This window comes from Hibiscus syriacus, unplaced genomic scaffold, assembly GCF_006381635.1.
Source record: "Hibiscus syriacus cultivar Baekdansim isolate YM2019G1 unplaced genomic scaffold, ASM638163v2 tig00008957_pilon, whole genome shotgun sequence".
NCBI classification, from domain to species: domain Eukaryota; kingdom Viridiplantae; phylum Streptophyta; class Magnoliopsida; order Malvales; family Malvaceae; genus Hibiscus; species Hibiscus syriacus.
Genome location: NW_024062178.1, coordinates 850,254 through 866,047, shown reverse-complemented (window position 1 = coordinate 866,047; position 15,794 = coordinate 850,254).

Below are 15,794 nucleotides of genomic sequence, written 5' to 3'. Positions count from 1 at the left end.
ACGACTAAAGTTATCAATAAAAGAATATATGTGGGTAAACCATACGTCTAGTACCATAATTATCACTTTTATTTTATTTTGATCATCAAACTATTTTTTTCCAAATTCATACCTAATATTAGGGATGGGCATGAAACTCGAATTCGATGGATTTCTGGAAAAAAATTGGGTTCGGATCGGGTTTTTTTTTAATGTGATGTTTGGGTCGAGTTAGGGTTTAGGGTGAAAAATACCCAACCCGACCCGAAAATATAATTTTACTTTAAATATTTAGGAATAATTACAATAATACCCCTCTATATATTATTTTTTTCAATTAAGTCACGATTTTTTTGAATAAAAATATTGTTTTTGTTATTTCGGGTCGGGTCAGGTCAGGTTTTTAAGGTATATATAGGGTCGGGTTTGGGTCGGATGAAAACTTATTTTGGTTTGGTCAGGTCGGGTCTCGGGTGGAGGACTCCTTGTTCTCAAGTCGGGTCGGGTGGACCAAAAACCCGACTCATGCCTATCCCTGCCTAATATTACGTTTTGGTTTCCCCCGCTGTTAAAAAAAATAACAGAAAAACTTGTGTCATTTTTATTTTTTTCAATAATAATGTGCTATTATCTTATGATGACAGATCAACATCATCGTTAATTTTTTAATAGCATGTGATAAAAATGAAGCGCAAATTAAACGCTAGGTATGATTTTGAACAAAAATAGTTGAATGACCAAAACATAATAAAAGTGATAATTAGGTACTAAATGTACAGTTTATCCATTTCCTTATAAGATTAATGACTAATATATTAACCCGTGTCAACGATAGAATAGTCACTAAGATCAATAAGAGAAAATAACCTCAGTGACTGAAAATTCCTTATAATATACGATTTTGACCAACTTTTTTTCGATTTGCAAAATGACCAACAAAATCGCAATGTGATCTCTAAATCGCAACGCGATCTCCAGTATCGCAAATCAGTTTCCAGATTCGCAACACAATTTTGACTATCGCATTGCGATTTTCCAAATTCGTGTTGCGATTTTGTAAAATCGCAATGCGAATATGTAAATCGCAACGTGATTTTGACTATCGCAACGCGATTCTAACTATCGCAACGCGATAATACATAATCACAACGCGATTCTGACTATCGCAACACGATAATACAAAATTGCAATGCGATTTTCAAAGCGCCATTAGTATCGCAATGCGTATTTTATTTTCAAATTCCAAACACGAATATTAATACATCCCGTAATCGCAACTCTTAACCTAAAAACCTAAATCACAACTCAGTCCTATCTCCATTCTCACTCTCTATGGCGACATCCGTCCCCATCTCCGACGAAATCCGTTTATCTCCATCTCTCAGAGCCACCCTCTCAATCATTCACGATCAGAAATGGAAAATCAACCAAATCAACCACCGAGGGTTAGTTTTTTTAATTATTTTTATTTTGAAATTTTTGCATTATTATTAGGTTTTTCATATTGAAATTGATGATAAGTTTACTGGTAATTTCAATAATAGATTAACCATTTCACTTAGATTGCTTATTAAATTCATTCGATTGCTGCCAATACTGCTAAACTGTTTAGTCTTTAACCTTGTAAAATTAGTATTTGTCTTTGTTTTGTCTTTTGGTTGAAGTAATGCAATTCATTCAAGTTTCAATTTTAGACAAGGACTATTTGAAACCGAGGATCGCAACGCGAAATGAAAATCGCAACGATAGTCAAATTCGCGTTGCGATAGTCATTTTCGTGTTGCGATTTTCATTTTGCGTTGCGATAGTCAAATTTGCGTTGCGATAGTCATTTTCGTGTTGCGATTTTAAGTTTCAGAAACTATTATTCTTCTGCAAATTGAAACTTGAATGAATTGCATTACTTCAACCAAAAAATAAAGACAAATACGAAATTCACAGTGTTACAAATTTAAGTTTGAAGAATAAACTACTACTACTCTTTATTATTTTTGGTATATCTTCACAGTGTAGTTTTTAATCTAACTTGGTATGTTTATTGTTTTTGTAGAACTTTTTTTCGGCTCAATTGACCTTAAGGAATAAAATAAGCCTAGTCACTACAATTGCGTCGAAGCTTTCACCTGTACAAAGAACATTGTTTGAGGATACTTGCTTCGGGCCATGGCTGAAAGTACAACATCTGGGTGGAGATGCTAAGTTGACCCATTTGTGGCTTCAGACCATGACTAGCGATCTACCTGAGAGTATAAAACGTGGTAATGAAGAGATATGGTTTTATTTTCCACCGCCGTATACGTGTTTTGGGCGGGAGAAGTTTTGCTTAATCACTGGTCTACGCTTCGGACACGATGATGTAGGTCGATACACTAGTCATATTACCCGCCCATCATGGTTATCCTGGGTTTTTCCTGAGCTGTCAATGGAGAAGCCGAATTTATACGTCAATGACTTGACGAGATTATTGAATAAGAAAGATGGTTTTACTTGGATAGATGATGTCGATATTGTCCGAGTATGCCTTTTAGTACTTTTGCATGCCGGCTTTTTAGGCAGAGAGGCCATACAACCTATTCCTAAGGACCTAATATTATTGGTAGAGGACCTAAATGCATGGAACCTGTTTCCGTGGGGTTCGTATCTATGGAAAACTATCTGGAATAAGTTGTCGTCTGCCTTTGATGACCGCAAAAGTTTGCGTGGCGATGGTTCCAAATACACTTTGTCAGGCTTTATATGGGCCTTTAAGGTAAGGATTTCTATATAATGTTTCCAAAATTATAATTAATTATTTAACAATTACTAATGTTTGTGTATTATATTATTTTTGTAGATTTGGATATTTGAGGCTTTTCCCGACATGCAGACATATGCATTAAAAACTTCAAATGATATTCCTAGAGCTATTTCTTGGAAGAGGAAACGGCGACTGTTGATTTGGGAAGAGTTACTACGGTATACGATAATAAATGATGTAAGTTAACACAAATACTACCATATATATAAACAAGTTATTACTAGTACACGTTTAACTTTGTTTGAGCTTTTATATTGTTAGGAGAACAACACTCCATTACAGAGGCTGACACCCACGGAGGCTGAGCAGCCTCCACTTCGAGAGCCATCACCTCACCCAGAGCCATCACCTGATCGATCAAACTATATACCTCTACAACGAGAGCCATCACCTATTCCGTCACATCATCGAGCCTCTTCTCCACCATCACCTCATGATAGGCGACCGGAAAAGATGCAACGACATTTATCTCCCTGTTCTCCACCTCCACGGGATGAGTTAGGGGAGTTACGTGATGAGGTCAATGCCTTGCGTGAGGAGGTCGGTACTTTACGCGATGACAATGGTGCATGGCGTGACGAGGTATCTACTTTACGTGGTGAGGTAGCGGCTCTACGTGAGATGGTAGCATCGTTGCAGAATGAGATTCATACTCTACGCAACGAGGTAAGTTTAAGATTTTTTATATTTAACTTGATTTACTCGTAACTTCACTTAGATTAACCATTTCACTTAGATTGCTTAGTAAATTCATTCGGTTGTTACCAATACTGCTAAACAGTTCTAAAATAACCCTGTGAAGTTAGTATTTGTCTTTGTTTTATCTTTTGGTTGAAGTAATGCAATCCATTCAAGTTTCAATTTGCAGAAGAAGAATAGTCGCAACACGAAACTTAAATCGCAACGCGAAAATGACTATCGCAACGCGGAAATGACTATCGCAACGGGATAATCGCAATGCGAAATAAAAATTACAATGTGAAAATCGCACTGCGAAAATGACTATCGCAACGCGAATTTAGTTTCACGTTGCGATTTTGGTTTCGTGTTGCGATTTTCTCGTTGCGATTTTTATTTCGCATTGCGATTATCCCGTTGCGATAGTCAACTTGCGTTGCGATAGTCATTTCCATGTTGCGATAGTCATTTTCGCGTTGCGATTTAAGTTTCGTGTTGTGACTATTCTTCTTCTGCAAATTGAAACTTGAATGGATTGGATTACTTCAACCAAAAGACAAAGACAAATACTAACTTCACAGTGTTGCAAATTTAAGTTTCAAGAATAAACTACTACTCTTTATGTTGTCCTTGAACATGCACTAAACTTATATGATGTCCTTTTAAATGTTTATAAGTGCTTACTTCCGGAATGTTATCTGATGCATTTTGTGAACTATGATAGAATAATGACTTGGGTGAATACCGTGCAAGTTTGAAACATATTTGTCTTTGTTTTCACTGTTTAATATCATGTCTGTTTATTTACTGATTTATGTATTAATTTATTTTTAGCGGCCCGATAAGGTGGATACTTTACGTTGGGTTTTTCTTGCACGACGGGATTCACGCATCAGACGGTGTACACATGCCATTATGTCTATGTTCACCCCAATAGTGCGAAGACTCCGTAAGAAGAAGCCCGACTCACCTGTCATCGTTCAAGAGGCCTCTCCTATCATTCAAGAGGCCCTTATCATCCCTCAAGAGTCCCCTCCCACCGTTCAAGAGGCCCCTATCATCGTTGAAGAGGTCCCTACCACCATTCAAGAGCCCGATTCATACGGCGTAATATGTCGAATTATTTAGAAACCCCCTCACGTGCCGGACATGATGGATGACTGTTGGCTTTCGTATGAGTTACCGGCCAGTACCATTCCGGCAGATGAAGTGGAGAGGAAACAACTACCGGAAACAATTCTGGATAATACCCTTTGGGCTAAGACCGCAGTTGATTTTTATCTACATGAGCGGAGCCAAGGGTGTTACGCTGACATATACAAACTCAACGATGATATGCATTTGTTGATTGATCGGTCTTGGTGGGGTGTGCTATTAGGGGTTGAAGACAAAAACTATTTCGATGGGGGGGTAAGTCTTATATTTCTTCTTATATTTCATTTTGATTAATTTTTTTAAAATTTATGTAATTCACTTATATATGTCTTTTTTTTAAAACATCATATTGATGCATGGGTGTCACGTCTTCTAATAGTAAGGAAATTGAAGAAAAATAAAAAAATACGCGATATACAATTATGCCGACGTCTTTTCACGTAGTTCACTTGAAGAATCAACGACATGAATCATATGTGTTGGCTAATGGACAAGCTAAACTTTATCCTGTATGGTGGGAGGTCGATAAGGTTAGTATTTATTTTTTTTAAATATTTTAAAGGTGCTCATAAATAAGTGCACAATTTGAATTATTACTTATGATTGCAGGTGTTTATCCCTGTTTTGGAATGTACTCATTGGCTTCTCGTCGAGCTTCAGCTCTCATCCCTGAAGACAATAGTATATGACAGCATGATAAATTACATATCATTGTCTGATTTGAGAGATATTATTAAGGGATGGAGCTCTGATTTGGCTAAATTCTTGGATGCGATTAATTATTGGACTTATTCTGAAAACAAGAAGCCAAAGAAGTTCAATGTTACAGTTATCAGAGACGAGACTGTACCACAACAAACGACGGAAGCCAGAGGGGATTGTGGTCCTCTCGTATGCATGTGCTTGGAGCTTTTGACGACATGAAGTACACAGTTTCTACCTCCCACCGATAGAGATAGAGGTGCAGTAGGCTTGTGGTTTCGGCATTTTATGGCTAGAGCGATATATGCGAGACGCTGCCTACCTGCATCCGCGTTATGAAAGTGTCCATAAACAATTTGTAAGTCAAATGCAAGTGTTGTTAAGTACCTAGAATTCAATAATAATTTGTTGTTTGTTGTTTTTAGATGTGTAGAAAGTGTTATTTGAGCAAATGTTTAGTTTCTGCAGGTTAATCCTGAAGTGAGCTGCGTGAAATTTATGTATGGGTGCATAAACAACTGTCTGGGGTACACTTTTTTTATTGTTTAATTGATTCTTAAAAGTCTGATTTGTTTAATTGATGAGGAAAATAAGAATTATTATCATTTTTTGCTTGTTTAATTGATTTATAAAAATTGATTTGTAAAAGTTGATTTGTTTAATATTGATGTGTAAATAATTCTTATTTGTGCTTGTTTAATTGATTTAAATGTAAAAGTTGATTTGTTGATTTCAATCTACATCATATTGAAGGCAAAAGACCTGTTGAAGGTACACTTTCGCAACGCTAAACTCAAAATCGCAATGCGAAAGCCAAAATCGCAACGCGAAAGTCAATTCTCGTTGCGATATTCTAATACGCTTTGTGATTTTCTCGTTGCGATAGTCAAATACCCGTTGCGATAATCAAATTTGCATTGCGATAGTCAAATTCGCGTTGCGATTTTCTTGTTGCGATAGTCAAATACCCGTTGCGATAATCAAATTCGCGTTGCGATAGTCAAATTCGCGTTGCAATTTTTGAGTTGCGATAATCAAATTCGCGTTGCGATAGTCAAATTCGCGTTGCGATATTCAAATGAATGTGTAATAAGTGATAACAGCTGAACATATCATAGCAATGTTCAAACTCAAGTTACTAATACATGCCTAACTGAAAATGTTAAAAGTTTACACATAAAATACACATAATAGTCAAATTCGCGTTGCGATATTCAAATGAATGTGTAATAAGTGATAACAACTGAACAGATCATAGCAATGTTCAAACTCAAGTTACTAATACATGCCTAACTGAAAATGTTAAAAGTTTACACATAATACAACGTTTGCATTTAAAAATCACCTAAGTTAATAGTCCCAAAAGGTGAAGCCGGTTGTGATTGGGATTTTGATTTTGATTGCGATTTTGATTGCCTTTTTCTTGACACCATATGAGCTTTGGATTTTGATGAGGATCCATATTTTAGTAGAGGAAAAGATGATTGTGATAGCACTGGTGATCCACATGTCAACCTTGTATAACCACTTTCCTTGCACCGACTACATATCGATCTCTTCTTATCTTCACCCTTAGACGGTATACGATCGTGACTTTTTGGTCGGCCAGGTAGCATTCTGTCCATGGCTGGTGGCAAAACTGTTTGTAAGTCATCTGATATGTCCTATTCAGAAGGATGTGGAATATGGTAGATAATCTCGGCATAAGTCTGTCGATATACTTATGTAGTGTAGCAATCCATAGTGTATGCGCTTGAATCATCTTGGTTTAGATGAAGAGCAACTTTTATAACATGCCCACACGGATAACCAGATGTTTGCCATTTCATACAACTACACGTCTTTGCATTTAGATCGACAAGCCCATTTAAGTTATTATCCAGTACTTCAAACAAAGTGTTTGAACATGGTTCAACTCTCCATGACGTTGATTTCACAACACGTTTCGTTATCTTTTTTTCAGTCCATGGTGTAACAAGATGTTCCAATGTTCCTGTAAATTTAAATAAATAATACTTAGTAAAATATATGATAAGTTACGAATTTAAAGAAATAATACCTGTATGGTTTCTTTTCTTGTAGTACCACTTTTGAATAGAGGCTCGAAAAAACTCCATTAACATAGTAATGGGTAATTTCCGAGAATGACGACTTAGAGCGTTGATTGATTCTGCACTATTAGACGTCATGAAACCATATCTTGCTCCAAGTTGATGTACTCTTGACTATCTTTCAAACCCGACATCTTCTAGTGTTTGAGCACACTGAGGCAAAACACGTCTTAAACAATTTATATGCTTATTAAAATTCACTTCTCGATAAGCTTTTACAGCCTTCCAGTATGTCCATTTGTGATTTTTTATACCATCAAACCTTGATTTTAGATTTTTACATAAATGAACACTACAAAGTCCATGAAAAGCATCTGGGAAACACCTTCTAACAGCGTTGTCAATTGAGTTTGCCCTATCAGATATGACTGTCATATTGATAATAGGACCTATGCAATCCCTAAGATGCCCCATAAACCATATCCATGAATCAGAGGTTTCAGATTTGCCAACCCCGTAAGATATTGGCAGTATCACATTGTTAGCATCCATGGCTACTGCTAATAAGTTTACTCCAAGGTATCAACCTTTTAAATGTGCTCCGTTAACTATAATAATTGGGCGCATGCAAGTAATAAACGAACGAATCTACAAAATCATATACACAAGAAATATAATCATTTAAATGTGAAATGCATGTAACTAACAAAAATGAGTCAACAAAATTATATTGATTTACTAACCGCAGCACCAATGGCGATAAACAACAACTCAAAGCGTCCATCTCTATCTGTTTTGATATGAGTTACCGACCCAGGATTTTTCAGCTTTAAATTATGACAATAAGCCGGCAGTTGGGCAAACGATGCTTCTGGCGACCCCCTCAACAATTCCAAGGCATAACATTTGGCTCTCAAAGCTTGAGAATATGATATACTAATCTTGAACCGAGCATTCATGTCAGTCATAATTTCATGTCCCCGATATACCCTGCCATTCAAAAACATTAACTCAGCCAGAAAACCACCCAACACCTTTTTGTTTGCCTGTCTATGGTGAGGAAAAACTTGGGTTCTTGAACATGTATGTTTATCAATAAAAGTCCTAACTTGAAATATTTCGCAATATTTTATCCTCTTTGCAATCATACGTCGCGTACAGTTTTTGTCAATCAAACACCTTGTTTCGAAATAATTTTTGCTTGATTTGTTAACTTTTAGTTGATAACCATCTTCCACACATTTCGTATACAAAGCTATCTTCAAGTCTTCCTTTGTATCAAAACAATCATCTTTCTTGATACGAATAATATTTGTATAACAATCAACTGTTATTTTTACCAACTCTTCTTCCGGTATCTGAAGTAATTCTGGCATATTCCAGTTATACTCCCGTGGCATTTTCTTCGGGGATTTCTTCTTCTTCTTCTTCAGGGTTATATGAATTACAAAATGGATGTTCAACATGTTCATTCACAGTCGTAACTTCCTCCTCATTATCATCAACAACATCTTCCTCGGCAGCGGCTGTTTCATCATCAAAATTCGGGTATTGACCAATATCAAAATCATTACACGCATGGTCTGTTTCTTCTTCTGAAATATCATCAAAATCCGAGTATTGACCAAGATCAAAGTCCGGGTATTGACCAAGATCAAATTTCAAATACCGACTAGTACTCACAATTTTTTCTGTTGGCTCATCATCGTCTAACTGGTTAATACGAAAATCGGAATTTGGTACTGAAAGTTGATTGAGATTTGGATTAGGGAAAGGTTGTGGGTTTTGAAATTGTGTTTGGTATTGGAAATGTGGTGAAACAAAATTTGCTTGGTGATGAAATTGTGGTGGAACCATTAAATTTTGAGCACCATAAACTGGGGTTGAAAAACTTAGTTGATTACTACCCGCTACTGACCCAACTTCACTACTTCTAGGTTCAACAACATACAATGTAACATCATCTTGCCAAACACTAATGTAAGCAATGAATCGTTCAACATCTTCATTGTCGGTTAACAAATAAACTTTACATTTTCTCTGATAAGATAGCCTAAATCCACTTAAGGGCTCTAAATTCAATTTATTTGCAACACGTAACATTAGAGTTTCATAAGTTAACTTTTTTAATGACAGTTTTAGTTGAAGATTCATAGGTAAAGGCATATATTGTAAAACACCATGATCATTCTCCCATGACCCTCCAAAACACAAATCTATCCAAACATGATCAACATTAGATGATTTCATTATTGTAAATTAATTTACTAAACAAACGAGCTACGAAACTAAAACATGTTGCCGGATGGGGAAGGATGTCGTTGGATATAGGAACGGATATCGCCGGAGAGAGTGATAGATGGAGATGGAATGAGTTGCGATTTAGAGATTTAGGTTATGAGTTGCTTCTGCTGCGTAGTTATATACCCAAAACATTTGTGTTGCGAAACTAAAACCTGTTGCGAATTTGAAATTCAGTGTTGCGACAGTCAGAATCACGTTGCGATTATGTATTATCGCGTTGCGATAGTCAGAATCGCGTTGCGATTTACATATTTGCATTGCGATTTTACAAAATCGCAACGCGAAATTTTTCGCAATGCGAAATTGGAAAATTGCAATGCGATAGTCAAAATCGCGTTGCGAATCTGGAAACTGATTTGCGATACTGAAGATCGCGTTGCGATTTAGAGATCGCATTGCAATTTTTTTGGTCATTTTGGCAAATCGAAAAAAAGTTGGTCAAAATTGTATATTATAAGGAATTTTCGGTCACTGAGGTTATTTTCTCGATCAATAAATAGAGGAGTTAATTTAAATTGTAAATTGAATGTAAAAAGTGTGTTAAAATAAGTTATATAAGAATAGAGTTCAGAGGTAGACAAGAAATGAATATTAAGATAATTATTTAATATTATAATTATATTGTGTATTAATAAAATTATTTTTTTATAATTGTAGATTTGTTAGTTAAACCTTAATTTATTTTAAATTCGTTATATATTTGTATTAGTTTTAATATATTATTGATTCTATCATCTAAATAATATATAGTCAAATTTATCGTCTGAATATATAATTCTTATCATACAAAAAAGAATTATAAAACTAAATTACTTAAAAATCGATATAACAATCCTGATAGTTTTTAAGCCATTTATTATAAATTTATTGAACTTATTAAAATTTTGACGGTAAATGTTTGTACATAATTAATTATCTAAGTGATTAAAGATATGATTATTATTTTTAAATATCTTAGATTCAAATATTAAAAATTTTAAAAATATTTAAACTTTTATCGTCAAATAATTAGTACTTTTTAAAATAAGTATTGCTTTATAACTATTAGATTAATAAAAAAACAATAAACTTTTTATTAACACAGAATAAACATTGAATTTTATATATGAAAAACGAAATCAAAAGTATTGAGGCTTATATACTCCTATCAATATTTTCAATTGTCAAATTTTATAATAATCTATCAAATTTAACAAAATAATTCAGCAGTACATGGAGGAAGCTCCCATTTTTTTTTTTTGAAATAGGGACACTTTGTATTAATAAAGATACAAAGTACACCACCCCAATGACCTCATTAAAAAATCTCCCTAAACCTATTTGGAAGAAAAAGAGTATGCCATGGGGTGGATAGTTACATAAACCAGAAACTACCATTACATCAATCGAAATATCACCCCATTCAAACCAACAGAATTCATTTTGGTCGATCTGAAAACCAACCTAATTTACAATACTCTACCATTGCTAGCTAAACCAAAGAACAACAAATTGCTAATAAGCAATACAACAACAATGACACACAAAACATAGCAAAATAACAAATTCGTCTTGACACCTATATTGATAAACTAATACAAAGAGAACACTTCAACCATGGCAGCATTCAAATATAAAGGACCTTGGACTACGAACAAAATCCAGCACACACGGAACCTTCAATGGCCACAATAAATTCATCCAAACTCCTATCTGCAACAGAATGTTATAAAAAATCTGCTCTAATGTGAATACTTTGTCCTCGAACCGAGATTTGTTTCTACTCAGCCAAATATTCCAAATCAAGCCGAAGAAACCAATATGCCATAAAACCCGAACTTTAAATCTAATTTTATGTGAAAACCAGATTTGTAATAGCTCATTAACGTTCATGGGAAAAACAATATTGACTTCCCACACCTTACACCATCGTTGCCAGACTTGCCAAGAAACACCACAATGGAGTAACACATGGTTTTGATCTTCTATAACGCAATTGCAGAATATGCAGAGATGATGACCATTACAAAAAATACCTCGCTTAATCAATTCTGAAACCACCGACAGTCTTTGATGCATATCTTTCCACACAAAGACAGAAATTTTAAACGGTTGTCGCCACCGTTTTTCGCCCGGGAAGGGAAAGACCGATACCGACTCGGGGGGTTTCTCTTTGAAAATCGTTTCGAAATGTGAGGAGTCGCCACCAATCATTTAAGGTGAGATTGGAACACCGTAAAAATCGAGTAATTTTAATAAAATATTTTATTTTAATAAAATATCGAGTTTTAGGGTATGCAAAAATCTAGAAATCGGGTTCGAGAGTCAGTTACGCGTGGGGAAGGATTAACACCCCACAAGCGCCCAAAAATTGGTACCTAGTTGATTACTCTATATTTAAAATTGGAAATTTTGAGTTCAATATTTATTTAATTTGAAAATCATTACGGATGCAGAGTTGAAAAGGATATTCGTTTATTGAGACCGATAACATTCGCCCCGAGCGTAAATGGGGGAGATCAACTATTGTGCCTAATAACCGGACATTGCCTCTTTTTTAGAAAACATGATGTGGTTTTGAAAAGGATGTCGACCTATTTAGGGAATTACCAGTAGTCACCCCCTGAGCACGATCGCGGATGATATACTATTAACTCCTTAATAAGTGAACAGTGCCTTAAGTTTTAAAAAACAATGCAATTAAGCAAAATTTTATTTAATCCTAATTATACTAAAAATAAATTAAGGCTTTTTCTAGCTTAAAGTATTAAATTATGAAAATTAAAGAACCTAGGGGCTCAAGCCTAAAACGTAGGCTCTAATATTAATCCTATTTAATTTTAATTAATTATTGAATCGAATAATCAAGAAGGTCCCTCGGGTGTTTACGCGAGGGCCGACACGAACTACCCCCTAAATAAAAAGGCTAGTTGAAATCTAAGCTAAAATAGAGGCTCTATTTAATTTTAAGATTCAAATAATTAAAAAGTTATGGACTAAATCTGAAAGATGATCTATCAAGGATTAAATTAAAAGAAAAAATATTAACTAAAATATGTAAAATTACTAAAATACAAGAAAATAAAAGTTAGTATTTAAATAAGAAATTAAAAAGTGATTAAATTGAAACTAATGTAAAAAAGAGAATATCATAATCAAATAATAAAATAGATGAGGAAATGGTGGCTAAATTAAAATAAATGCAAACAAAGTGTCATAAATAAAATAAAATAGAATATCAAAATGACTAAAGTAAAATAAAACAAAACATGCAGCCCGAATTAAAATAAACAAACAAACAACCAACTTAATGATATAAATAAAACACAGCAACAATAACAGGGACCTATAAGGTATTTACCCACGAAAGTTTAACCAAAACGATACATCTGTTATAGACAAGGACCAAACAAGAGTTTACCCATGAATTGGTGACCATAATATAAATATATTCCCAAAATTTAAGGACCTATAGATAATTAACCCATGACTTGATGACTTAAACACAAAACACGTTGGAGGTATGAGTGTAACACCCTTAACTCATATCTGACCCGAATACAAGTCCAAGGTGTCACATTGACTTTTCAAACTTTGACTCTTATTGAAAATCCCGGGAATTTTTAAAACTTTCATTAAAACGAAATACTTTAATTTACATAAGACCATAAAATACAAAATCGATCAGAGTATTCGTAATTAACACTTATTACATGCCAACACTCTATACATAACCAAGTACATACTTTGTCAATTACTTCTGATCTGATCTCTTAGTAGTATTAATGTCCGTGCTACTTCTATTTCCACTTTTCCTGATTCTTGGTACATACGTGTAAATCACTTACACGCTAAGTCATAGACTTAGTGAGGCAATAAATGAATATGCAACAATAAACTTATGAATGTTCATACTTACAATTGGATCATGACATTTCGATATGCATGTATCTATCGCAAGATAACATATAATGCACATACGAAACTTACCTTATTGTATCACTTTCACTGTAAATCGGTATTTCAATTGCATAGCCCACGTATATTATTGAGATTAGAGGTATGTGAGTGCATTGAGGTTGTGCACTAATGCTGTCACCACAGCTCGTATCTATTCCCTCATGGGGCACCGAACCTTAGTTCAGTATTCGTCCCGTAGGACTCCTACATCCGGAAGGACTACGTCCCGAAGGAATTCTCCTTAAGAACCACATACATAATATAATGGCTCCAATCAGTGTACCGAAGTACCACATATAGGTTCCACATAATTATATATATGTCCTGAAGGACCACGTAGAACCCTCGACTCTTGGCATGCCAATTACACCTATAGTTCTCATATCGTATACTATGGGCATTATTCTTATTTTTCATATGTTCATGTACTCATGTCATTTCTCTTGTGATCATGTAGCTCATGTCATTTCTCTTGTGATCATGTAGCTCATGTCACATCATATCATGTTCTCATATCACATGCCATATCACATACCATATCACATGAACATATATATGTCTTATGCATGTATCACAACAATTATCATGTATGCATGTTCACAACTATTATATTATAAAAATCAACGTAGGGATTAGACTTATCACAAGTCTTATTCCATTATAATATACATATAGTATGCACTTACCTTAGCTTTACTTTGATTCGATTCTAATCCTTTGATCGTTCCGGAATAAGCTTACTTTTAGTATCTACATAATCACACATGAATCTATATCAGTATTATAACTAATATACTCTAATGGTTCACTCTTTAGACTAAGAGAAAAGTCATTTTCATCTTTTAATGAAGGTATGCATCGATGCACTACTGATGCATCGGTGCATAAAAGGTATTCGATGTAGTATTATTGATGGGATGCATCGATGCACTCCTTATGCATCGATGCACCGATTGCATTCGATGTTTCACTATTAATGGGATGCATCGATGCACTACTTATGCATCGATGCACGAATTGCATTCGATGTCTTTATTTTAAAAGAGTGCATCGATGCACTACCAATGCATCGGTGCACATTCAAACAATTTCTGAGTTTTAACCTTGATGCATCGATGCACTATGAATGTGCATCGGTGCACTCTGCCCAGAATCCTCTTTTTGAACCCGAAAGTTCATTCATTTGGATTAAATCCTTCATGTTTAATCCCCTTTTTCATTCTTAACTCTAGTACACATCCTTAAACCAATTTATACTCATTTATTTCATCTTAAACCTTTAAATCCTATCATTCATATGTAATTCAAGAATTACATTAATAAATCAACATGTTTGAATTCCGTTTTTAACACTTCGTATATCTTAACTAGATTGATGACAAGTCAAATATAACTTTCAATTCTAGTTATGAACTCTATTCCAAGATTTCATTTAAGAACTTCAAATCTTAAATCTCTCCTAACTCAATCATCCTTTGATATTAAGATAACTTAAGCTTTCCTTAAGCTTAGTTATCATCTAATAATCAAAACCCAATAATAAATTTAACAAGAAACTCAATAATCAGAAATCTTACCTTTGCTTTGGTTCACACGTACAAGGAAGAAAGAAGAAGAAGATAACTCTGGAAGGCTTTGGTGTTCTCTTCTTTTCATCCCACTTGAACTCATATATATCCTTATCCCTTCTTTAATTAATTTTCCTTACAAATGACTCTTTTGCCCTTCCATTCCTTCTTCCTTTCAATTCAATCCTACACAATCATTTACATATAAATCTTTATACTATTCATTCATTCTATTTTAATTACCAAAATCTTAAACTTTCCAATTTAGTCACTAACCCGGTATTGAGGATGTTACAACTCTCCCCCCTTAAGAAAATTCGTCCTCGATTTTTCATTATCCAAAGAGGTAGGGGTACTTAATCCTCATGTCCTCTTTACGTTCCCATGTTGCTTCCTCTACTTTGAGATTCCTCCACAAGACCTTAACCAATGGAATAGTCTTGTTCCTTAGTTGTTTAACTTCGTGAGCTAATATTTGAATAGGTTCTTCCTCATAAGTTAAATCTGGTCGGACTTCAATTTCTTCGGGAGTCACAATGTGAGATGGATCAGATCGATATTTCCTAAGCATTGAGACATGAAAAACATTGTGTCTCTTTTCCATTTCAGGTGGCAAAACTA